The sequence below is a fragment of the Thalassophryne amazonica genome, chromosome 2 (genome assembly GCF_902500255.1).
Source record: "Thalassophryne amazonica chromosome 2, fThaAma1.1, whole genome shotgun sequence".
Lineage (NCBI taxonomy): Eukaryota > Metazoa > Chordata > Actinopteri > Batrachoidiformes > Batrachoididae > Thalassophryne > Thalassophryne amazonica.
Window position 1 is genome coordinate 12,066,416 of NC_047104.1, and position 26,466 is coordinate 12,092,881.

Here is a 26,466-nt window from a genome sequence, read left to right on the forward strand (position 1 = left end):
AAAAAGGTCCGATACTTTTCTAACAGACCTCGTATAAGTAATATCATATTATTAACAATGGAAAGGTTTCAGCCTCACTACATCTAAACTCTGGGTCTGTTAGTGAAGCACAGGGGTAGCTGCCAGCAACCACCTTAGTAATCTCTCTGTGAAGGTGGATGAAGGCTGCAGTAGGTCCTCAGACCCTGATCATCTGGGATTTCCCACCCTTTGAACCGGGATAAGGATCTGTCAAGGACCGTGTGTTTGTTGGCGTGCAACAACATTCCCACGTTAAACGAACCCACACACAGGCATCTCAAGATCTACTTGACCAAGAGACCATCTTCCTCTCCACCGAGGGATTGCCACGACAAAGCATGTTCAAATTTGGAGTATTTCAGGACTTCCCGTTTGTGGTCGAGCTATATTTTAAGTTTCTTCCATCAAATTTATGCCAAAATATGTCAGTATTTATACATATAAGTGGGAAATTATGAAGAGGAATGTTGTGAATTGGTTTAATGCCTCAAGATAAGATAAGATTAACTTTATTGATCCCACAGCAGGGAAAATCACTTGTTGCAGTAGTAAGACTCGTACAGTAGTAAAGAAAAAGAAAAATATTTACATTAAAGAAAGTTGACTAAAGAATATTGCAATGTTTCCTGGTGCGTGAATAAATACTGATGTCAACAGATTACGTGAAAAATAGAATATAAATGAGTATTAGTATGTATAGACATGGTAAAATTATTGCACAGGATAAATTGCACAGTTGTGCAGGTAATAAAGCACAAAAGGCGGAATAAAACATAGTTAATAGTGCAAACTCAGCAGGTGGTTATGGTGCTAAAAACCTTTTGAGGTATTATACAGTCTTACTGCAGTTGGATTAAATGACCTGCAGAGGTGTTCTGTTTTGCACCAAGGGTGCAGCAGTCTATTACTGAAGGAGCTGCTTAAAGCTCCCACAGTCTCATGTAAGAGGTGAGAGGGGTTCTCCATAACTGATGTCAGTTTAACTAACATCCTCCTCTCACCTACCACCTCTAAGGGTCCAGCGTACATTCTAGGTCAGAGCCAGCCTTTCTGACTAATCTGCTGAGTCTTGTCCTGTCACTCTCAGACCTTCCACAGCCCCAGCAGACCACAGCGTAAAGTATGGCTGATGCCACCACAGAATCATAAAAGGTTTTCAACAGTGTCCTGCACACAGCAAAGGGCATCAGTCTCCTCAGCAGGTGAAGACGACTTTGGCCCTTCTTGTACAGGACATCAGTGTTGTGTGTCCAGTCTACTTTGTTGTTAATGTGAACACCCAGCTATTGGTACTTCTCCACAATCTCTATGTCTCTATGTCCAAGACGTGCGGACGGATTCACGCGTCGCGACGCGGCCGCTCATGGCACGTCACAAACAGCACCTCCATGTTGGAAGTCTCACAGGACAAGTTGTGACATGCCCTGCTGTTAAACAATTTCTCTGATGCTCACTCGACTGAAAAGCCACCGAAAGCCATCTGAATCTTACGAATGGTTTCCAACACAGAGGTGTTGTTTGTCCTGCGCCATGAGTGGCTGCGTCGCAACGTGCGAATCCGTCCGCACGTCTTTCATTACAAAATCTCCTTTAACAGTGGAATGTGCCGATAAAGTGCTGATCCCGACTTCTTCTGAAACTTCTCTGCTAGTCACACGACATCCTGCATCAACAGAGACTTAAATTTGGAAGTGATCTGCTCGTTTCAGCCTGTCGATGGCCGCTCGGGGCGCGGTGCGCCCTCCACCGCTGTGGGCCATTTTTAATCCAGTTTTAATGGTCCTTAATCCGTGTGATACTGATAGAATCTTCACCAAAAGCCATCTGAATCTTCCAAATGGTTTCCATCTGGCTGTCTGGCAGAGTTTCTGAAAACATTTTCATGGAACAAAGCGGCAGTCGCTCCGCCATTCCTAAACAATAAAAATCTGACGAGGGGGGTGGACCAGTGCTCGCTCAAAGCCTGCCCACAGGCGAATGACGCAACCGACAGGCGTGAAAAAACTCACGCATGCGCACGATGGTTCAAGCTTGTCTGATGCAAGCGCACATGATTCAAATCCATATAGTTTTTTAAAAAAATAAAAAGGTCGGATAGTTTTCTCACAGACCTCGTATAAGTACATATGCATATATATAAACTTGATTGGGATTGAAAAAGAGATAGGAGCATCTTATTTACAATATGTGAAGTGGAATTTAGATGTGATAAGGTGACATTAGTGCAGGGATTTGTAAATGAGTTGTTATTGCACATGATTTGTGGACATATTGCATTTGCGCAATATCTCTAAAATTAGAAAGGTCTTGTCTCAGAGTGATGCTGAAAAATTAATTCATGCATTTATTTCCTCTAGGCTGGACTATTGTACTTCATTATTATCAGGTTGTCCTAAAAGTTCCCTGAAAAGCCTTCAGTTAATTCAAAATGCTGCAGCTAGAGTACTGACGGGGACTAGAAGGAGAGAGCATATCTCACCCATATTGGCCTCTCTTCATTGGCTTCCTGTTAATTCTAGAATAGAATTTAAAATTCTTCTTCTTACTTATAAGGTTTTGAATAATCAGGTCCCATCTTATCTTAGGGACCTCATAGTACCATATCACCCCAATAGAGCACTTCGGTCTCAGACTGCAGGCTTACTTGTAGTTCCTAGGGTTTATAAGAGTAGAATGGGAGGCAGAGCCTTCAGCTTTCAGGCTCCTCTCCTGTGGAACCAGCTCCCAATTTGGATCAGGGAGACAGACACCCTCTCTACTTTTAAGATTAGTCTTAAAACTTTTCTTTTTGCTACAGCTTATAGTTAGGGCTGGATCAGGTGACCCTGAACCATCCCTTAGTTATGCTGCTATAGACTTAGACTGCTGGGGAGTTCCCATGATGCACTGAGTGTTTCTTTCTCTTTTTGCTCTGTATGCACCACTCTGCATTTAATCATTAATGATTGAGTCTTTTTCCTGGTTCTCTCCCTCAGCCCCAACCAGTCCCAGCAGAAGACTGCCCCTCCCTGAGCCTGGTTCTGTTGGAGGTTTCTTCCTGTTAAAAGGGAGTTTTTCCTTCCCACTGTCACCAAGTGCTTGCTCACAGGGGGTCGTTTTGACCGTTGGGGTTTTTCTGTAATTATTGTATGGCTTTTGCCTTACAATATAAAGCGCCTTGGGGCAACTGTTTGTTGTGATTTGGCGCTATATAAATAAAATTGATTGATTGAACTTGGCTAACACCCTCCTGTCAGCCAGCCCCTCCAGAGAGTCCAGAGGACAGCCCAGGACAGAGCCGGACTTCCTGACCAGCTTATTCAGTCTGAAAACATGAAAAGTGAGTCAGAATATGGTAGTCATACAATGTGTTTTGTCCAGTAGATTTTAGCTGTTTGTTTCATTTTTATTTTTTTAATCATGAACTTCAACCAGTACACTTTTATCAAGGTACACGCTAACTTGCTAAGCTTGTGGGCTTGCTTAACAAGCCTTTCTATTAGCTGCACTAAGCTAGGATGCTAGCTTGGATGCTACCAAATGCACCACTGAATGCTTTGTTGAATACAAAAAGAAATGAGATGATACAGCTCACGTCACACTATAATGGCATTTCTAAAACGGTTCATACTTCTGATCAAGAGAATTTTATATATTATGTAATGCAGTAAGCTAATGCAATAGCCGCTAATATTAATGGTAGTTTAATTCCAACATGCAGATCCACCTTGGATTTGTTGTGGCGACCCCGAGTGCAAACAATGGAGCAGCCGAAGGGACTTACTAATTCCATCACCAAAAAAGGTCAGCTGTTTCAAAGAAACACTGTTGTCATTTTGGCATCAGTGCAAAATTTGGCTGAATGAATGAAACCTTAAATATTGAGTACACAAGTGAATATTTTGTTTCCTTTAATGGATAAACACACATCAGTGGCTCACAGTGAATTACAGTCAAACAAATTAAAATTCTTCGATCAGTTTATGTCCTAAATGTCCTTTGAAAGCATGCTATATACTGTTCTCTATTCCAAAAAAATACATAAAGAAAGTAATGAAGAGTAAATTTGGAAGTAAAAAAGGGAAAAGTCATGTGGGGGGGGGGGGGGGGGGGGGGTTGGATTCATATGCTGGTGTTGGCCAGATTGCTTATGTGTTCCTAAAGCATTCACCAAGTCATCCGTCCACAGCGTAATCTGGCGGCAAACACAAACCCAGACGAAGAATAAAGGTGCTTTGTAACAGAGGACACAGGAGGCCAAAAAAACGAATGGAACAGTGCCTATCAACATGAGTGGAGAATGTTGCAAAATGTATAATCTCTTCAAACAGCCAGGGTCAAACAAACAGCACCTGTTTGTGTCGCGCCGACAAGGAGCACGAAAGCGGAGCGTTGCATGGAAGTCCACGGAACAAGACATGGGAGGCGGGAAGGAGAGGAGGAATGCGGCGGCTGGAAGAAGATCAGTAACCGAGCTTTCACCTTGGGCTCTTTGTGTTGGAAAAAAAAACTCACGAGCGGGCCCTTAGCCTGTTCTGTCACATCGACACACACAAAGGGCCAAAGGGCGTCCGAGGCTTCCCCGGTTCCACTCACCGTCCGAGACGTGAGGATGGTTCGCCATGTTCACATCGACACAGTCCTGTGAAAGCCTTTTGATGTCCCTCTTCTTTTCGAAGGGACTGCAGAAAGGCTGGAGGACTTTTGGAAGCGCTGCCAAAAACAACAAGCAAGAAGGCAGCTGTGTGCAAGAAGAGGCGGATCAACACCCCAATCAAAGATGGCTGCTGAAGAAAGGAAAGCAGCGTATCAAAAGAGCGCGCTCACGTAACGGGACGTCGTCACCGTCTCCAAAGAAAGTCACCGAAAAGAAGGCCACTGAAGGAAAATACAGACAAAAATTTACGTAAAATTCCAAAAATCTGCAACTTTTCAATCTGCATGAATTCAAAACAATTCATTCTGCAGCCAGAATTAGTGACAGTTATGGCATCAACCTGCACAAATCTCAAGACGCTGTGTGCTTCAAAACAATCAAGTTGTTCTGGCAATGGGGAATTTTAAGCAAACTATCACAGTAACCATTTAAGAATTAAAGGAGATTTTTTTTTATGCACAGCTCCTCCATTTCCAGAGGCGACAATTAACTGGACAAATGACATATAACAGTTATTGTTCATACAAATCACTGAGGGAATAACTCTGTTGTCTCTGATGATTTGCAGATGTTCATGCTGGATTTTATGGTCGCAAATTGAGTTTTGCCAGTGACACGTTAACGGAGCCGGGAAAAAAGGAGTTTTAGGTAAAACGGATATTTGCGACCATAATCCTGCATGAACGTCTGCAAATCATCAGACACAAGGGGGGTATTCCCATTCTAATCCAATTCCATTGTTTGCACAGTTTATTTTTCTGTAATTCGGTCAGCGAATCGTTGTGAAAGGGTGTGGTCGGCTCATCAAAGCTTACCGTCGCAACAGCGTCTTCATGCCAAACTGGAAATTCTGCGAGCAGACCCACAGACTTCTCCATCTCGTCAGCTACATCGAGTTAAATCCACGATAAATGCATCAATCAATTCAGTTAAGCCCATTAAATCCACGCATTTCGGGGTTGTCGTTGCTGCACTAGTTTCTCTCGGTCTCAGGTGACAGTGTCATTGTTGACACCTGTGCAGCAACGCTTCTACTGCTTAGTCCAATCAAGGGTCGCGGGGGGCTGGAGCCTATCCTAGCAGCCATAGAGTGCGAGGCGGGGTACACCCAGGACAGGACGCCAGTCTGTCGCAGGGCCACAAACAGACAAACAAGCACAGACACACCCACACACACCTACGGACAATTTAAAGACTCCAATCCACCTAACCCGCATGTCTTTGGATGTGGGAGGAAACCGGAGCACCCACGCAAACACGGGGAGAACATGCAAACTCCACACAGAAAGGCCATGGGAATTGAACCCACGACCTTCTCGCTGTGAGGCAACAGTGCTAACCACTAAGCCACCGTGCTGCCCGTGGAATAACATATCAAATGTGAAATGGATTTAATATTTTGTCACTGTTCACGCGATATTTTATGGTCTGAAATCTCTCACAATTAACCAATCAGATTTGCAGAAAAAAATGTAACTGGATTAGAATGCTTTTTTTACAGCCACTTTTCTTAAGACAAATTCACTGATGTACAACCCCAAATAAGAAAACATTGGAAAAATATATGTGACCGTAGGACCTTTGTGGCCGGGACGGCGGTGGGACTGGACCCCGGACGGCTCGCAGTAAAGACCATTCCTCTACCAGGTCAGCCAAAGGGGAATTCCCTCATTAGCCAAGCTAGCGGGAATGTCTTTTCAATCAGGACCCGGGACCTTCATCCAGCTACATATAGAAAATGTAAGTAAAAAGAAATGCAGTGATTCTTACTTTTACTTTGACTTCAATTTCATTGTAAACCGTATGAACCCATGACATTTCATGTCTCCTTGAAACACACCTTGCAATTCCCAGTTTAGTGCAGCGGATAACTGAAAAAAATGCTTCAAATGGTGATGCAAGCACCAAATTTGGCACACATACTCCTTAGACATTACTCTTTTAAAAATGCCAGGTACCCACGTGAACTCTCAATAGGCGGCCAAGAAGGGGTCAATTGAAGTATTACACAGGGGTCAAAATTTAAAAATGCTCCAATCATATTGAAAGGTATTCCATATTATTTGTCTGATCATAAAGATTCTAAAAAGGTATAGTTTGGACTATCTGTGAATGAATGGTCTGGAGTTATGGGGTAAAAACAGCAAGAACACTGAGAAATTTCAATTTCAGTTTGTACAGGGGTCAAAAGTTAAAGTTGCTCCAATTTTGGTAAAAAGTGGTGCAAATTACTGGTTGAGCTAATAGGATTAATAAATGGAATAGTTTTGACTGTGTTGCGTGCTTGGTTTGCAAAGTAAAGGTTAAACAATATCAGCATCGATTGGATTCTATGACATGTGACATATGCTACCCTGTAACATGATAACTAAGCATGATACATGATGCAAACTATTCCTTTTTAAAACCATATTCACTCAACTAATAATTTGCATCACTTTTTACCAAAATTGGAGCAACTTTAACTTTTGACCCCTGTACAAATTGAAATTGACCTTTGTCACTGTTCTTGCTGTTTTTACCCCATAACTTCGGAACATTCATTCACAGATAGTCCAAACTATACCTTTTTGTAATTTCACCATTTGAAGGATCCCTCAGTAAATATTCACTTATCTGCTGCACTAGTTTATCCAATCACAACTACAGAAGCCTATAGCTCCTTCAGAGTTGTCTGGGTGTCTTGGTGGCTTCCCTCACTATTTTCCTTCCTGCATGGTAAGTCAGTTCTTGAGAACTGCCTCCTTGAGACACAGTACCATACTGTTTGTATTTCTTAGTGATTGGTGGAAATGAAGTTCAAGAAATATTCAGTGAGTTGGAAATGCTCATGTGTCTGTCTTAACCATCTGTACTCCTGCACAATTCCAGCGGGCTCCCTCTCATTCAGGCACATGGGACTCACCTGCAGTTGACAGCATTAATTTGCTGGATGTAAAATACTTAAAAAAGATAGAGTTTGGACATTTAGAAGGAATTCTAAAGGCACCTTAACACTTGCACGGATTTGATCCCCGCATGCGTGCCAATGAGTAAACTTGACGTAAACTGTTGTAAACTGTGTGTGAACTGGTGCATGGCTGTGTGTCAGTGTGCAATGAAAATTTTGAAATGTTCATAATTTCTGGCACACATTAATTTTGTGCTGTTTGTCGCCAACATTGCGCAATCTATTTGAAAACACTGTGTGTCATTGCGCGATTATGATGAGATGTTACATCTATAATAAACATAAATTTACAGATACATTATCTAACTCATAAGAAGGAAGGAAAATGCAACTGTTTTACCAATCTGTTACAATATACTCGTATATATTGTAAATAATTACCTTTGAGACAAGATTCCAAATGCATTCTCCACCACACAACGCGCACAAGATGACCTGCAGCTGTGGATAATTTTTCTGTGATTCCGGGAGCGATGAGAGAATGGTGTCATCAGCCAAGTTCTGAGAGAAAATATGTCATTGGGTACGGAATGATTATTTTATATAGCGTGGGATCAAGTGGGACAAAGCGGGAAGCACTGGTACGACGAATTGTGCAGCAGTGCTGGGATCAAATTCATGCAAGTGTCAACGTTGCTGAGTCCTGCAAAACTCAAAAATCTGAGACTTTTTGAAGGTTTGCCCTTCTGCTGTTTGTCATATTAGGCTTTGATTCTGATCATTAGATTATATTCACAATATGCTCATAAGTGTTCATAAAACGTCTTCTGAAGTCCACTTTAAGTGTAGCGTGTGAACCAGCGCCTCCCTCCCTCCATCTCTTTCCTGATCAGCGCCGTTAAGTGAACATGAAGTGAACTTTACACTACAAATACACAGTTTTTCTCCTTTCTACACGCCATTATGGCCCAGGGAGGGAAACAGCCTCTTAAGAGCAATCCAGACGTTTCCTGAGGCTCTGTGTCCCCAGGGCCTCCAGGCAGCTCGCCCTGAGCAAGAAGAAATGAGCAGCCAAAGCAACAAAATCTCCTTTCCCCACAGCTATGCAGAATGTACACATGTAGTCCTAATGCCTGGAAATCACATTTCTCCATCACTTTAACACATCGCTTCTTAAAAGCACAGCTTTTCCACCAGTTTAAGACAAGTAAAGAGATAAAAATGCAGGAGACAGACAATGTTTCATCAAGACACTTTAAAGGAAAGAGTCCAAAAGAAAGGAAATGCAATCTTCCCCTGTTTACTCGTTTAAGAAAAAAGTGTTTTTTGTAAAGGAAAGACAGAATCAGTGACAGACAGATTTAAAGTAGGAAAATGTAATTTGTATTGTGAGTTTGCCGAATATTTGTCTGGATACTTGAGATCAGGAGTGTGCACCAGGTGGTCCAGGGGCTGGTACAGCACGGGATCATGGAACTCTCCCAATACGATCTTTTTCTTTGTCGTTTTCAAAAAGTCTTCCATCAACACGGCACCAGTTCAAGAAATATCTGCACTAATTCCACATGAAAATGCTCAAACCGCCTGAAAACGCTGTAGTGCATTTGCCAGGCCTGTATGTGGAACTGCAATGCTTCCATAGAAAGTGGAAAAGAAGACGTGTGTAAGAGCTAACTGGTGTAGAGTTAATCCATGTAGCAGCAGAAGCTAAAGCTACACTAAAAAGTGGCACACTGAGTAAGTATAAAGTCTTAAGGTGACCTTTTATGTGCTTTCAACCAGATTCATCATCACAGCCTGACAAAAATTGTTGTCCACATGATGCCCTTGTTTTGGAAGATGATGTCTGGAAATACTTTAATTGCTTATCGTAGAAATTATTTGCGAATACAAACAACGGTATTAAAGAAGTCCCTTGGTGTTTGTCTGCACCGGGTGCATTTCTCAGCCTGAGTCAGAGGAAGCATCTGCTTTGTCTTGCCAAGAAGGAGAAAGAAAAAGCATATTTTAAAAGATGAAAGTCCTTTCTGCAGTTACTTTATTAGCAGCACAATGCTCCATTTATTCACGGTCAGCGTTCACCTCAGCCATCCTTTTTCACCTCAGCTCTCTGCACACGATGAAAATAAATCCCATTAATGATCTACCAAGACCAAAAAAAAAGTATGTGAAATTACACTGTTGACAACATTCATTATGAGTGGCTGAGCTTAGAGAGGTGGGACTATGACATCATTGTTTCAGAAAAGGTCTGTATTTTATTCTAATTTTTTGTAACCGTTATTTAACCAGGTTAGTCCCATTGAGACTAAGACCTCTTTTGCAAGGGAGACCTGGACAATTATAAAGTTTCCAATTCACCTAACCTGCATGTCTTTAAATGTGGGAGGAAACCAGAGCACCCAGAGGAAACCCACACATACACAGGGAAAACATGCAAACTCCACAGAGAAAGGCCACATGTGGGACTCGACCCCATGACCATCTTGCTGTGAAGCAACAGTGCTAACCACTAATCCATCGTGCTGCCACATTACTTATTCATATGAAAACATGAATCTGGAGTTTTCAGATTTATCCACTCTAGGAGCTGTTTTCAAAAAGGAACATTTTCAGCCACCAAAAACGCTGGTTAAATGTGGACGAAATCTCACTACAAGACAAAAGTACCAGTTTTATTTGTTATTATCTATCGTCCACCTGGTCGTTACTGTGAGTTTCTCTGTGAATTTTCAGACCTTTTGTCTGACTTAGTGCTTAGCTCAGATAAGATAATTATAGTGGGCGATTTTAACATCCACACAGATGATAAGAATGACAGTCTCAACACTGCATTTAATCTATTATTAGACTCAATTGGCTTTGCTCAAAATGTAAATGAGTCCACCCACCACTTTAATCATATCTTAGATCTTGTTCTGACTTATGGTATGGAAATAGAAGACTTAACAGTATTCCCTGAAAACTCCCTTCTGTCTGATCATTTCTTAATAACATTTACATTTACTCTGATGGACTACCCAGCAGTGGGGAATAAGTTTCATTACACTAGAAGTCTTTCAGAAAGCGCTGTAACTAGGTTTAAGGGTATGATTCCTTCTTTATGTTCTCTAATGCCATATACCAACACAGTGCAGAGTAGCTACCTAAACTCTGTAAGTGAGATAGAGTATCTCGTCAATAGTTTTACATCCTCATTGAAGACAACTTTGGATGCTGTAGCTCCTCTGAAAAAGAGAGCTTTAAATCAGAAGTGCCTGACTCCGTGGTATAACTCACAAACTCGCAGCTTAAAGCAGATAACCCGTAAGTTGGAGAGGAAATGGCGTCTCACTAATTTAGAAGATCTTCACTTAGCCTGGAAAAAGAGTCTGTTGCTCTATAAAAAAGCCCTCCGTAAAGCTAGGACATCTTACTACTCATCACTAATTGAAGAAAATAAGAACAACCCCAGGTTTCTTTTCAGCACTGTAGGCAGGCTGACAAAGAGTCAGAGCTCTATTGAGCCGAGTATTCCTTTAACTTTAACTAGTAATGACTTCATGACTTTCTTTGCTAATAAAATTTTAACTATTAGAGAAAAAATTACTCATAACCATCCCAAAGACGTATCATTATCTTTGGCTGCTTTCAGTGATGTCGGTATTTGGTTAGACTCTTTCTCTCTGATTGTTCTGTCTGAGTTATTTTTCATTAGTTACTTCATCCAAACCATCAACATGTCTATTAGACCCCATTCCTACCAGGCTGCTCAAGGAAGCCCTACCATTATTTAATGCTTCGATCTTAAATATGATCAATCTATCTTTAGTTGGCTATGTACCACAGGCTTTTAAGGTGGCAGTAATTAAACCATTACTTAAAAAGCCATCACTTGACCCAGCTATCTTAGCTAATTATAGGCCAATCTCCAACCTTCCTTTTCTCTCAAAAATTCTTGAGAGGGTAGTTGTAAAACAGCTAACTGATCATCTGCAGAGGAATGGTCTATTTGAAGAGTTTCAGTCAGGTTTTAGAATTCATCATAGTACAGAAACAGCATTAGTGAAGGTTACAAATGATCTTCTTATGGCCTCAGACAGTGGACTCATCTCTGTGCTTGTTCTGTTAGACCTCAGTGCTGCTTTTGATACTGTTGACCATAAGATTTTATTACAGAGATTAGAGCATGCCATAGGTATTAAAGGCACTGTGCCAGACCAGAAAATCACTAAGGGCCCTTGGGCAATGTCCTTAATCTCATAGTTGCTCCCAGTGTGTAGCAAGCGCCTTGCATGGCAGCACCCTGACATTGGTGTGCGAGTGTGTCTGTGTGAATGGGTGAATGTGAGGCATAATTGTAAAGCCCTTTGGTCTTCTGATACAGTTTGAAAAGCGCGATATAAATGCATTCCATTGAATAAGAGGCTGCATATACCTATTAGTCTAACACTGAAATAGCAGACCCTCTTCTCATGTCCAAAACGATGAAATAACGAGGAAGCAGTGACAGATGCTTTGTATGGTACGTACAACTTGCTGTTTGCACAAATTTGAGCACAAAGATGTTGAATACAAGAAAAATGTAGAACAGTGATTAGTAAACAGTGGTTACTTCTCAGAACAACACAATGTTTTTGACGTTCGATGGAACTTTTCGGGACGCTCATTGAGCGGACAAAAGAGAAAAACGTGTACAGTCACATATGAAACCTCTGAGTGTGCACTCATAGAATCTATTGGAATATAAAATATTCATATTAATGAATATTATGCAACAAAGGTGTTGTGAAGCTTTTTGGGGTGTCTTATGTTGTGATTAGGTACTATATAGTAAATAAATTGAATTGAATTGAATTGAATTGAATTGGATTGAATTGAAGGCTGAAATAGTATTGCAGATGTGGTGAGGGAGACGGCTAGGAAGGTACCAGATATGACAGCTGGACAGTGGAAGGAAGACCAGGAGACTTGGTGGTGGAACAAAGATGTCCAGGAAAGCAAAAGGAGAAAGAGGTTGGTGAAAAAGAATTGGGATAGTCAGAGAGATGAAGAAAGTAGACAGGAGTACAAGGAGATGCCAGCATAAGTCGAAAAGAGAAGGGGCAAAAGCTAAGGAAAAGGCATATAGCAAGCTGTACAAGAAGTTAAATAGTAAGGAAGGAGAAAAGGGACTTGTACCGATTGGCCAGACAAAGGGACAGAGCGGGAAAGGATGTGCAGCAGGTTAGGGTGGTAAAAGATGCAGAAAGAAAAATGCTGACAAGTGAGGAGAGTCTGTTGAGAAGGTGGGGGGAATATTTTGAGGAGCTGAGGAATCAAGAAAACGAGAGAGAAAAGGCTGGATGATGTAGAGAGAGTAAATCAGGAAGTGCAATGGTAGAAATGTGCTTTCTGGCTTCCATCAGTGGTGCATTCAATGTGCATCTGAAAAAAATCTATGCAAGCAATGCATCATGATTTAACTCGTCAAATGAATCGATGCACACTGAATGAACGCTTGTATCTAGATACCAATTCATATTGATTAATCTCTACATGCATAATACAGACGTAAATTCAACGTCTAGTCAAGTCTGTAGACAGTTTAGCCATGTGATGATAGGAAATTAAAAAAAATAAATGTACAACCCCAAAAGTCAGAATAAGGTGAGATGATATGGAAAACGCATATATATATATATATATATATATATATTTTTTTTTTTTTTTAATGCAGTGATCCTGACATTTACTTTGACTTTTATTGTATCGGAGATACAATAAATAAGTAAATAAATAAGGGATGAACCTAAAATAGTTCATGATTTTTTTTTGGACAACTTCATTTTCTATGTTAATATACACCCCTTCCTGTGTTTCAGGCCTGCAACGCCTACAAACAAGAGCAATCAGAGATTTCTGACGTCCGCCAGTCTGGAACCGGATCACTTCTAAAATTGAGTGGAATCTTCCATGCTCTAATATCTACCTGTGGTGCAAATTTGGTGAGAATCTGTGAAGTAGTTTTGATGTAATCCTTCAAAGCCTATATAAAAGGAAATCTTGATCCCAAATCCAGATCCATATCACTTCCAACATTTAGTGGAGTCTTTCATGCTCTAATATCTATCTGTGGTGCAAATTTGGTGAGAATCCATGAAGTAGTTTTGACATCCTTTAAAGCCTATAAAAAGTGAAGCTTGATCCGGATCCGGATCCAGATCAACTCCAAAATTTAATGGAGTCTTCCATGGTGTAATTTGTATCTGTGTTGAAAATTTCATCAAAATCTGTGCAATAGTTTTGATTTAATCTTGCTAACAGTAATCCTTCAAAGTCTATATAAAGTGAAACTTGATCCAGAATCCGGATCCAGATCCGGATCACCTCCAAAATTTAATGGAGTCTTCCTTGGTCTAATATCTATCTAAGCATTTATCACTTATTAATGCTGCCATTCCTTCTCATGACACTGAAAATACATTTTTGCAATGAGGATGCCAAGCAAAGAAACATTTCAGGTGTTTATTTTGTCCCATTCTTTTTGCAAACACATCTTCACGTGTGCAACAGTATGGGTTTGCATGTCATTGTTGTATATTTTGTTTCAAAATTCTCCACACATTCTCGGTTGGTGGACAGGTCAGGACTGCAGGAAGTCCAGTTCAGTACCTGTATGTACTCTCTCTCTCTTCTGCAGCCACGCCTTTGTAATGTGTGCAGAATGTGGTTTTGCATTATCTTGATCAAAAATGCAACCTATGCTGTTTTTAAGACAGCATAGTATGTTGCTCTAAAATCTCTGTACATTAATGCTAATTTCTTCCTGTTAAAAGGGAGTTTTTCCTTCCCACTTTCGCCAAGTGCTTGCGCATAGTGGGTCGTTTTGACTGGTGGGGGTTTTCTGTAATTATTGTATTGCTTTTGCCTTACAATATAAAGCGCCTTGGGGCAACTGTTTGTTGTGATTTGGCGCTATATAAATAAAATTGATTTGATTTGATTAATGCTGCCATAACAGAACTATAAATTTCCTTATCCAAGGGCACTAACACAATCCCACACCATGACAGACTTGTTGCTGAAAACAGTCTGAATGGTGATCCATTTCTTCCAAAAAAAAAAAAAGATGTGTAACACTCATTTCTCTGACCACCATACACGCTTCCAGTGTGATGTCCACCTCAGATGCCTCCAAGCTCAGAGAGGTTGATGCCACTTTTGGATAAGGTTAACACAGTAAAGTTTATGCGGTGTTTGTGAATGTAATTCCATGTTGTAGTGCTTGACAAAGGTTTCTCAAAGTAATCTCTTGCCCATGTGGCTATATCAGGTATTGATGAATGATGGTTCGTAATGCAGTGCTGTCTGAGTGATTGGAGATCACATGTGTTCAGCTTAGGCTTGGGTCTCCAGATTCCCTTAATTATTTCATAATATTTAACAGTATCTTGGGAGAAATACACAAAGCACTGCACAAAGCAATGGCATCATTATTTAATTTATGTACCTCATTACAAGCCCCAAAGTGCCCCCATTCAAAGGTTTTGCTGTTGCAGGCCTGAAATGCAGGAATTGTTGTATACTAACAAATGAAATGAAGTTGACCACTGAGAACATGAAATATCTTGGGTTTGCATAGTTTGGACAAACAGGGTGGTGACAAACGTCCTCACAACACAAAGTACCAATAGGATTCATGGATATTAGCACAGGAGCCAGAAACTGTGTCTTATTTGGGACCCAGACTGTCCAACCCTGCCTAATTTTTGGATTAACTATTTGTTTTAATATCCGGTTTGTGGTAAAATCAGAAAATCTAAAAAGATATGCAGATGGGTTTAAGATGGGGATGTATAAGGAGGATTGAGGAAAATAAGGTCGGTGTGAGCTAAAACAATACTCATATTTGTCTCGAGGTTAAGATGTAGGAAGTATTGTTGAAGATGCAAAGGAAAAAGCAAATCTGAAGGGATGAAAGAAGGAGAGAAAGAAGAGGACATCCGCCCTGCAGCTGCTGTCAAGTCTTCACCTCTTCGTCTGTTTTTCACCTTTCTTTGATGTTTACTTTCACCTCCTCCACTCTGTGCTCCACTCTGCACTTCGTTTGCTGCTTTTCTTCCTCACTGCTCCTCGTCTGAGGTCAGCTCACTTACAAAAACTACATGGCTCAAGTTTTAGGTGAAATATGGACGTGCAATTAGTCTTCTCCAGGCACTAGGCTCCTCCTCACCTGCATGCTGGATCGTGTCCAGAGAAACGTATCACATGTCCAAAATGTTGTAGCTGAGGCTCCTCATCAAAGTGTCGCAAAGTAACTTCACTGAACACAAAATCATTCCAGCAGTACCCAAGGATCCTCCGAAGCAGCCTAGGACCAAGGAAACCTAGTCATAGTCAGTGGTTCCCAAACTTTTTCTGCAAGGGGCCCAGTTTTAAAATTAAGAATAGTTTCAACCATCTTTACAGTGCCATTTTTAAAAGTGATATGCATCATGTATCTTAATTTATTTATTTATTGCAAACTTGTCATGATCATCATGCGTGTTACTGGATACAAATGATGGTTTTCAACTCAAAAGCTGTCAAAAAACACACAAAACACACAATCTTTTTATATAAACTAATGCTTTAACTGTCAGGTCCTGCCTGACCTCCCCTCTGGATCATGTATTATTTGTACTTATATATGTCATCCAGGGTCCCCTGATTATGGGTTTACTGTGATACACCATGAACTGGTGGCTAGTACCGGTGGCCGCAGCGGTAATAACAGTTGTGGGTGTGCACGCTGGTGTTCTGATGGCCGTAATACTCTGACCAAACAAGGTTACATGCACTACAGTTATGCAATCGTCAGAGGACCCTGGTTTGCATGTTCACAGTTCATAGGCTGGATATCATCCAACATCCAGCAGGAAGACATGGCAGGTCTTCAACAGATAGCAAAACACAGCGCTCGCTCTGCTATGCCCCTCCCCTTGCTTGCCTTCCACTCAGACTTCTGGTGGCAATTGGACTGCACCCAAATGACATTCCAGTGCATTTTTGTTATTCTTACTACATTTTAAAAGCATTCTGGGTATTCGTATTGTGTTCCAACTACAGTTGATCTGCATTCGTAAGCATATGCATGGAATGTGCACAAAGCACATTCTGTGGAATGTGCACAGTCAAGGTGGGATCCACCCACATTCTACATAGTCGAACAGCGTTCGCACACAGCCAGACCTCTCGACTGTGCCTCGAAGTTTGGCTTTTTTTCTCATTCTGGCTGATTCAACTTGATTCCTGCCCATTCATGTGATGGGGTCCTTACTGTTGTTACTACTATTGTTTCTAAACAAAAGCTTTCATTATGATAATAAAGTATCTATTTACGTATAAACTTGGGCCAAATTCTGTCCAAAATAATTAATAATCCAAAGGAGAGAAAATACTTAAAGATCATGAAAATTCATTCAGATTTAGCCAATTGATGATGCATCTGGACAGTGTGCAGCAAGACAGACACCGTGTCATGTGAAGCAGAGTTCACATGGGTGACGTGACATTCAGATTGCCTGCTGCATGTCATGATCTGATCTGTCTGTATCACCTGGGACAGCCTGTCAATGTGCACGCTGTGCGAGGTCTCCAGCCCGTCACAAAAGCAATATATGTTCTTATGTATTTCCACGTGAGGACAGCAAGCACACACATGCGCATGTCTGTCAGAACACGATACGTGTTCTGCAGCTTTGAAATCCAGGACCAGATAATTCAACAACTGCTGCTGTTGGCAGCCAGCCATGCCCCCTGTCTGTTCAGCGCACAGAGCAAGGTGTCACTCTGTGATCAGATGAGAGGCACCTCACATGCCACATGTGTACTTGGCAACTTCATGGGGGCACTTGAACAACTTTCACCGCCAGCTTGAAAGTGATTGTCTGCTGACTGTTTTTGTGCTAACAGCGCGAATGGCCACACATTTTGTGCCAAGCAAGCAGTGTTAGATGTTTGTGTGTGTCACCTGGAATGTGGCTGACACCTGCCGCGAGAGAGTTCGATGGGCTTTCACAGGGCACACTCTGTCTTTCAGCCGCTGGTGTGTGCAAATAATTGTAGCAATCAGTGTACGAGACGTTAGATGTAGCTCCAATTTTACACAAATTGCATACGTTTCTTGCTTCGTGCGCAATTCAACCACATTTGTACTATGTGTGAAGGGTCCCTTACCATCGCACACCACTATCACACTCTACTCTCCTATCACAGAAACTCTGGGTGTATAATGTTGTTGATACAGGTTTCCTCTTTGTCTTTATTGTTCCTCACAAAGACTTTTAAATGTTCATGGTCCCGGTTGAATGGCCTGTTCACTGAGAGCAATGCAGTGTGTTTGGACTCAGTGCCTATTAACACTCTTGGCCAAAATGCCGTGTGTTTAGATTCAGTTCCGCTTAACAGTCCCGGCCAGATGGTGGTGGAAATACAGCTGTCACTCTGCCAACTGCCATAAAACTTCACAGAAGAGTTGTGGCTAGTTAGCATGCTAATAGTTTAGTCTAAGATGATAGTACCGAATGTCAAAAAAAAAAAAAAAAGTAAACTAAAAAATAAATAAATAAAAGCACTGAATGCGATATACATTGAATGGCACGTGAAAAGTATGCCCCCCCCCCCCCCCCCCACACACACACACACACACACACACACACACGCACACATGCTATCCCAGTGTCTAGATAGACAACACAGAATGAAGTGATCAGATAAGCCGTTCAGCGTGATGCGACAACGGAAGAACGGACAGACATTTCATGCTCCCATCCAGTTGGTGGCGGTAATGCAGTTGTTGGTCTAGTGACCACCATAATATTTCATAAAACAAGAAGTGTTGTGACTAGTTAGCCTGGTAATACTTCTGTCTGAAATGAGAGTACCTCATTCTCTATAACTATCAGGGGCGTGCAAAAATGAACCCCCCATATGTTACTCCACGGTCTACATAGATGACACAGAAAAAAATTACTGTTATCAGATGAACCGTTTTGGCGTGACAGATGGATTAGATGGATGGACAGACATTTGGTGAATTATAGTGTAGATACAGATACACTTCTGATGGATGAAAGCTTGGATCTTCTTTACTCGGCTTCTCAAAACACTGACTACGTTTACATGCCGTTAATATTCGGGTTAAGGTCAATATTCCGGTTTCTGAATCATTAGGAATAAGCCGTTTACATGCTTAAGTAGACAGAGTTACTCCTGTATACATGGTCATTGGTATCATTTGAAATGTCCCCATCTAAACAGCGATGCATGTTATTATGTCATTCTGGTTATGAAAGGGTTATTGGCTGCATGTAAACGTAGTCACTGTATTTAGGAATTGATTCAAAAAGGACCATCTCTCCCACAGAACTTTATCTAAATGTGTCCATCACATTTTGATCAATCTTGACCACAAACAAGCCTTCAGACAGACAGACGTGATCATGTTATCTCCACCCTTCTCCTTGGGTTGGTGGTGGTTAGAATCCATAACCGTGTTTTAATGTTTAATGTAAAGTTTTTTCATGACATGGTTAACGGGTGCAAAGTATTTATCCACAGCCTTAAATCAGCACAACAAAAATGTGATCAATCCCATTTTCACTCAGGCGCAATAGAGAGAAAACTGTCACAAACCCAGCATGTTGTGGAATTAAGACCTTTACTTTCAGCACTATCCTCACATAAGTAACTCTCAACTGATTTACAAGTGTGGAGAATCAGGCAACAAAAAAAAATCTGCTTTAGCACTTTTTGTGCTTACAAAGCCTGACGAAGAATGGAATGGAGAGAGTATAAAAAAGTGATAATGAGTCCACTTTTCACTGATGAGAAACTCATTTGAAACTGCGCAGATTTCTCCTACAAAGAGACACGACACCAAGGCTGCACATTCACGCCGCCTCGTCAGAATGTGCTTTCACAGCCTCAAAAAAAAAAAGAAGAAGAGAAGGGATTTTCTTCTCTTTTTCTGTATGTAATTCTTAATGTTTACTGTATCCGTCCACCAGCGTCTCCAACTGAATCATCTTCAATCGCCTCCTGGACGCCTTCATGGAGGATCTCTCACAATAACAAAAACACATACAGATGTCTGCGTGTCTGTTCGTGCAACAATCAGTAGCACGACGCCGTCGGTCCTGTGTCCTTTGAAAAAGAAATCGTATTTGAAATCAAATCTGTCGAAGGCTTCTTAGTGTCATTTCAGGGAGACGGCTCAGCCCTGCGAGGCTTTTTCCACCTAAAGGCTCCACTTAAAGCAAATTATCATTTACCTTTCGACGTGTGCCAGATCATTAGGCAGGGACATTAAAACCAGCCACCACAGCACCGGAGGGGAGCCGAGTGAACCGCTGCCCGCTACATAGCTGCACAGGAGGGTGCATGTGAGCATGTCCTCATGGGGGGGGTGGGGGGGGGGGGGGGGTGCTGGAGCACGTGCAGGAGCGTGTGGGAGGATTTCCACGCTCGTGCTCAAGAAAGGGCGTGCGTGCGAGTGGCATCAATGGAGCCAGCGGTCCTCAGTTTCACCATGTGCCCAAAAACAGGATCATTTGACACGAGCAGATGCATCATTAAAACACTGCCACGCTTGCTGGCCAGGCGCGTGCATTAGCATTTTTTGCCCCCATTCTTTCGAAATGCCCCCAAATTCCAAAAAGACGAAAGTGCAGGCCAACGCATCCACGAAGGGACTTCCTCTTCTCTTTTTTTTTTTTTTGTTCATGTATTTTCTCTGCCGCTTTCCAAGAGTCATGTGAGTTTTGACAAATGCGTGTGATTTCGGTTGGGAACGACATGGCGGTGGCGTATCGTCAGGGTGTGTCAGGTGGCGTGGGTACTTGCCCTAACCATGGCAACCCAACCCTTCTCATTAAAGCAGACAGAGCAGCTCACGTCTGGGGCCGTCACTGGCCGCATGGTGCATACACACACTCACACAAACACACACTCCCGCTTGTAGAGGGACAGCAGGGCCGACGGCGGCCCGACGCCGGGCCAATGCCACGCCTGTGATGTGCAGCCAGAGGATAGATGTGGACAGACTTCACCTTCTTCTGCTCTGCTGCTGTTGGTAATACTGCTGGAGAACACAACAGATGGCTGAAGCATTTCTCCTCACCCCTTTCCTCGCTTTCTTTTTTTACTCTCCTATTTTCAAATTCATCCTTCCTTGTCTCTGCATCCATTCTTGCAAGCTCACTCCTCTCGCTCTCTCCATCCCATCTTTAATCTGGTCGTACTGGAAACATTAAGACCATATCAGCTTATTCTTTAGATTTTAAAAATGACGAAGCTGGTAAAAGTCTGTAAGTTGAGTAAACTGAAAATAAGTATGAAATATTTTATAAAAGACAGAGAGTTTATACAATCATTATTTTATAAGCAGTTGCACATACTGGGATTTTAAAGAGATATCCAATGACTTATTAAAACATCTAGCAGTTGTGAATAAGAACTCAAACCCTTCAACAATAATCCTTTCTGAGGTACTTAAATACTTCTTCTTCTTTGTCTTTCGGCTGTTCCCGTTAGGGGTCGCCACAGCAGATCAATCGTTTCCATCTCACCCTGTCCTCTGTATCTTCCTCTGTCACACCAACCACCTGCATGTCCTCTCTCAGCACATCCATAAACCTCCTCTTTGGTCTCCCTCTTCTCCTCCTGCCTGGTCGTTCCATCCTCAGCATCCTTCTCCCTATATACCCTGGGTCCCTCCTCTGCACATGTCCAAACCATCTCAATCTCGCCTCTCTGACTTTGTCTCCAAACCGTCCCACCTGAGCTGTCCCTCTGATATGTTCATTCCTAATCTTGTCCATTCTTGTCACTCCCAAAGAGAATCTCAACATCTTCAGCTCCGCCTCCTCCAGCTCTGCCTCCTGTCTTTTTGTTAGTGTCAACGTCTCTAAGCCGTACAACATAGCTGGTCTCACTACTGTCTTGTAAACTTTCCCCTTCACTCTTGCTGGTATTTTTCGGTCACAAATCACTCCTGCCACCTTTCTCCACCCACTCCACTCTGCCTGCACTCTCTTCTTCACCTCTCCACCACACTCTCCATTACTTTGAACAGCTGACCCCAAATATTTGAACTCATCTACTTTCACCACTTCTACTCCTTGTAACTGCACTATTCCACTGGGCTCCCTCTCATTCACACACATGTACTCAGTCTTGCTTCTACTGACTTTCATTCCCCTTCTCTCCAAAGCATATCTCCACTTCTCCAGACTAGACTCAACTTGCTCTCAACTCTCACTACAGATCACAATGTCATCTGCAAACATCATAGTCCATGGAGATTCCTGTCTGATCTCATCCGTCAACCTGTCCATCACCACTGCAAACAAGAAAGGACTCAGAGCTGATCCTTGGTGTAATCCCACCTCCACCTTGAATGAGTCTGTCATTCCGACTGTGCATCTCACCGCTGTCACACTATTCTTGTACATGTCCTGCACTACCCTAACGTACTTCTCTGCCACTCCAGACTTCCTCATACAATACCACAGCTCTTCTCTTGGCACCCTATCATAAGCTTTTTCTAAGTCCACAAACACACAATGTAACTCTTTCTGGCCTTCTCTGTATTTCTCCAACACAAAAAATTTAAAAGATAATCCAGTAAGTGGCTTGATATAAAAATTCACAAAAATACAATGAGCGCTTATCATTTTACTTTGGATATGTAAATTCTGTCTATTTTTCAATTTCCGTCAGCAAAGTTGGAGGAGGTTATGTTTTCGCCTTTGTTTGTTTGTTTGTTTGTTTGTCTGTTGGTGAACAGCTTGGAACCCACAATTTTTCATCTATAGTTATGAAATTTTTACTGACAATTCATGTCCTGATAGGCAAAAACTGATTCAACTTTCATGTCATAGGTCAAAGGACAAAGTCAGAAAACATTTTGGAAAAATCCCTATCTTTAACACTGAACAAATTTTCAAAAATTCATAACTGTCAAAAAAGATTAAACTTCTTTCATATTTCTGAGACTTATGTAGGAAGGTATCCATTCTTAACTGCAAAAGTTTGAGCTGGATCTGATCCAGATTACAGATTTTGTGGCTATTTAAATTTAGCATTGAAAACCCCATTTTAATGTATATTTTACATTATATCTTAAACAAACATGCCCCAATCACTCTCATATTTGAAAGTGAGATGCAGACTGGTGCTCATCATCGCCTGACAAAGTTTGGTCTGGATCTGATCTGGATTGTGTATTTTGTGGATATTTGAATTTAATATTGAAAAGCCCATTTGGTGTACATTTTGCATTATATCTCAATCAAAAGTCACTCAATCACTCTCATTTGTGACAGTGAGGTGCAACCTGGCACGCTCAATGAATAGACTAAGTTTGATCCGCATCTGATCCGTATGACGAATTTAGCAGATATCTGATTCTTTTTAACATTGAAAATCCCTTTTGATCTATATTTTTTAATTATATTTTATCTTATGAAAAGCCATTTCTAACAGGACTTTGGCCTTGAAAATTTTTTCCAAGGTAAAAATTTGTGGCATTGGAAACTAGTGTTGGCAGAGGTTTGCATGCTATGAGCATGGTAGTTTTTATTTTATGTTTGAGGGGTGACTGAAAAGATTTTAGCCAGAAAAGGTAGGACGTGGTTCTCCATCGTTTGCATTCTGAGAAACCAACATTTCTCTTGAGAATGGGTGCAATATTGCAGACACAATATTTTAGTGAAGTGAGTTGGGGTGCGTCAGATCAACAAAATGGGTAAAGCTGGTGGGTGTGCTGTGATACAGTATCTCATGAAAAAGGTAATGTCTCCAAAGGAAATCCATGCAGACATGATAATGACATTAAGGGATGATGCCCACCAGCTTATGCTGCAGTTCAGCGCTGGTCACCATAAACACGTGTGTTTATGGTGTGTGCATTAAAGAACATCTTACAATATCTTTGACATCCAATAAAAACTAATCCTCTTAAGCAAAGGCAGAAGACAAGTTAAAAATCAACATTTTTGCTCCGTCTCTGCGATTCCCCGAGAGGAAGAGGATGTTTGGTCTTGGGTCTCATGTCTGCTGTCTAAGGAACTATAAATACACATAGAGACACTTCCAGGTGAAAGGACTGACAATGCAAACACATAAACACAGCGAGAGTACAGGGGACAGACAGGGGAACGGAGGACTAAAGCAGCCAAATAAAAATCTATTGAGCTTAACAATGGTGTTATAAAAACGTACAAAGGTAGTGTTTAACAATGTGGTAGGAAGAGACGGGGTAAATACCTCTGGGAACGATGGGGTTTGGCTCAGCATCAAAGCCCTGGCGAGCGTACAGCATTGTCTTTAAATTCACACCATTGTCTTCAAACGCACGGGCACACACCTCCATACATCTAAAATGATGATGTCGATGGATATTTTTGGGGCCGTTTTGTTGTGTAACTATAGAGTTGGACTGAGACACACAGGTGGAGGCAGTTCTGCTCTTAAAGAGTCAAATCAACAGAGCAATAAATCGAGATTAGTGGACAAGGCCGCAAAGAAACAAAACGTTTAAAGATGTTATAGTTTAAGTTCACTCTCTATACAAGCAGGACGACTGAAAGTGTTACTTTATTTCGAGCTTTTGACTTTGATCCTGATTCCTTTGATTAGCTCTTCAATCTTTGATCTTGATTCCTTTGAGGAGTTATTCGAGCTTGATTACTTTGACTTGATATTTAATCTTTAATCTTAATTCCTTTGATTAGATTTTCAATCTTTGATTCTGATTGCTTTGATTAGATCTTCAGTCTTTGATTGTGAGTCCTTTGATTAGATCTTCAATCTTTGATCTTGATTCCTTTGATTAGATCTTCAATCTTTGATCTTGATTCCTTAAATCTAGTGATCGGGATTATTGATTGAGTTCCTGCCCTGTGATCCTAATTCATTTGATTGAGACTGGAGCTCAACATTCTAGATCAAAAATCAGAATCAAAGAACAGTAATCCGGATATTGACATTTTAGAAAAGAGATCAACAAAATAAGCCTCTCACAATTTAAAAAAAATAAGCAATGTAAACAGAGGACGAGTGGACGTTTGTGGAATTATGCACATGCCAAGTCTCATTCATCTGCCAGATTTTTGGAAATGAGATCAATAGCATTCACATGATTATCTCAAACGATGGTGTGATAAACCAATCACAGCTCAAAACAAGACACACCTGGATTCTTAATTTTCAGTAAAGGTGTTATTGTGTGTCCAGGCAGAGTCGAGGCTGTGAGTTTGGGAGAAGATCTAATATCTGCAAGGCCTCATTAGGAGATGTCCCCTGGAAGAATGACATTTATGGTCAGCTTTTTGTAAAAATGAGAGGTTGTTGCTGTGTATTTATTGATTGCTGATAAGAGCGTTGATATTGACAATGCACATGGAAAACCTGGTGTCATCCCCAAGGAATCAGATCACAATGCTTTGTTAGAGCTTTTGGCTCTGCATACCCATGGTGACGGTAACCTTTTTGTGGAGGTATGTCGCAGCAGGGAAATGGGAACCTGCAGCGGACTACCAGTGCGACAGTTTCATCATATTGATTTTTTTTTCTCAGTCGTACATACAGCATCACAACCGCACAATGCGCAAATGTATGCTGGATATTTCAGTAAATGTGGTTATGTATTTGCCTGATGTTGCCTGCACCCATAAAGGCCCCTTGAGCTTCCTGGAGGTGCACATCAGCACCTGCCCACTGGTGGCCACAATTCAGCCTAAAGCACTTTCATGCAGAACCACTTTCACAATACCTGCTGCTGGGCAGTTTTTAACTTACTTTATAGATGCTTCATCTGATCCATCGGTCACATGAACCCATTGGTTCCCCAAGCATCATGGAGTTAGTTCTGACTGGCAAATGAGAGCTTGCAAAACTTTAGGACATAGAGATTCTCATTCCTTGTACCTACAGTAACAATGGAAAGTTAGTTGGTGGTGGGGGGGTTCTAATGGTATCACCTCACGGTGCCAGCTATTCTATTTTTGAGCACATCACTGAACATATGTAGGAGGGCACCTCAACTGTCCCTCCACTTGATACATGTGTCTCTGGAGCTGCAATGTGGAAGGAAGTCACACTGCCTGTTACTGCTGGACCCAAAACTGAAATGAAGAACCCAAATGCGGGAGGCAGAATGAAAAAATGAACAGGATTTAATTGCAGTAAGCAAATGTGCGACAAGGAATTTGGAGATGTTGAGGAGGCCTAGAGCATGGAGACCCAGACTGGGCTGCTGTTTAAACAGGGAGCCGCAGTCCAGTGGAACCACAACCAGGGATGGATGAAGGAGTGGAAACCAGAGTGACATGATGAAGGTGACTGGAGCCAGGTGGCCGCCCACGGAGCTGATGGGGTGCAGGATCACTGCGGAGGAGGAGAAGGCACAGGTGAGTGGTGTCGTGGAAATGCCCAAGAGCACACACCGGCGTTGGAACAAACAACGCTCAAAGCTGCTCAGTAAAGCTGTGTAGGAATGCACAAAAAACTCTGTTTAGAGAACAGAGGAGCCAGATACCATGTCATGATAACTGAGGTTCTGGCGAAGATGGAAATGTTGAACCGGGGTTTTTATACAGGTGCCATGATGAAGCACAAGTGCGGTGATCAGCTCCGTGGCACGCCACCTGGAAACACAGACGGACAAGGCAGGACCAGGCAGGAACTGAGGCAGCACACAACACTACCCGGAGTAACAACGGTTGTCCAACCAACAGAGGAAGGCAGTCAGAATTCCGATTTTGGTTCCTGTCAAATCTATGTGACATTCTAATCCAATTACATTTTTTAATTGTGTGAGCTTTCCGACCATAAAATATCGCGTTGACGGTGGCAAAATATTCAACTGTTTTGCATTTCATGTATTACTCTGAACCCTGACCACGTTGTCAAT

At 41.7% G+C, this 26,466-nt stretch overlaps 1 long non-coding RNA gene across 1 annotated transcript; it reads left to right on the plus strand.

Moving 5' to 3' along the window:
• Positions 1-1,101: 1,101 nt before the first annotated feature.
• LOC117501787 lies at positions 1,102-15,966 on the plus strand. Its single transcript, XR_004558085.1, has 3 exons — positions 1,102-1,183; positions 1,533-1,537; positions 15,955-15,966. It is a non-coding gene; the product is annotated as an uncharacterized LOC117501787 (long non-coding RNA).
• The last annotated feature ends 10,500 nt before the right edge of the window (positions 15,967-26,466 follow it).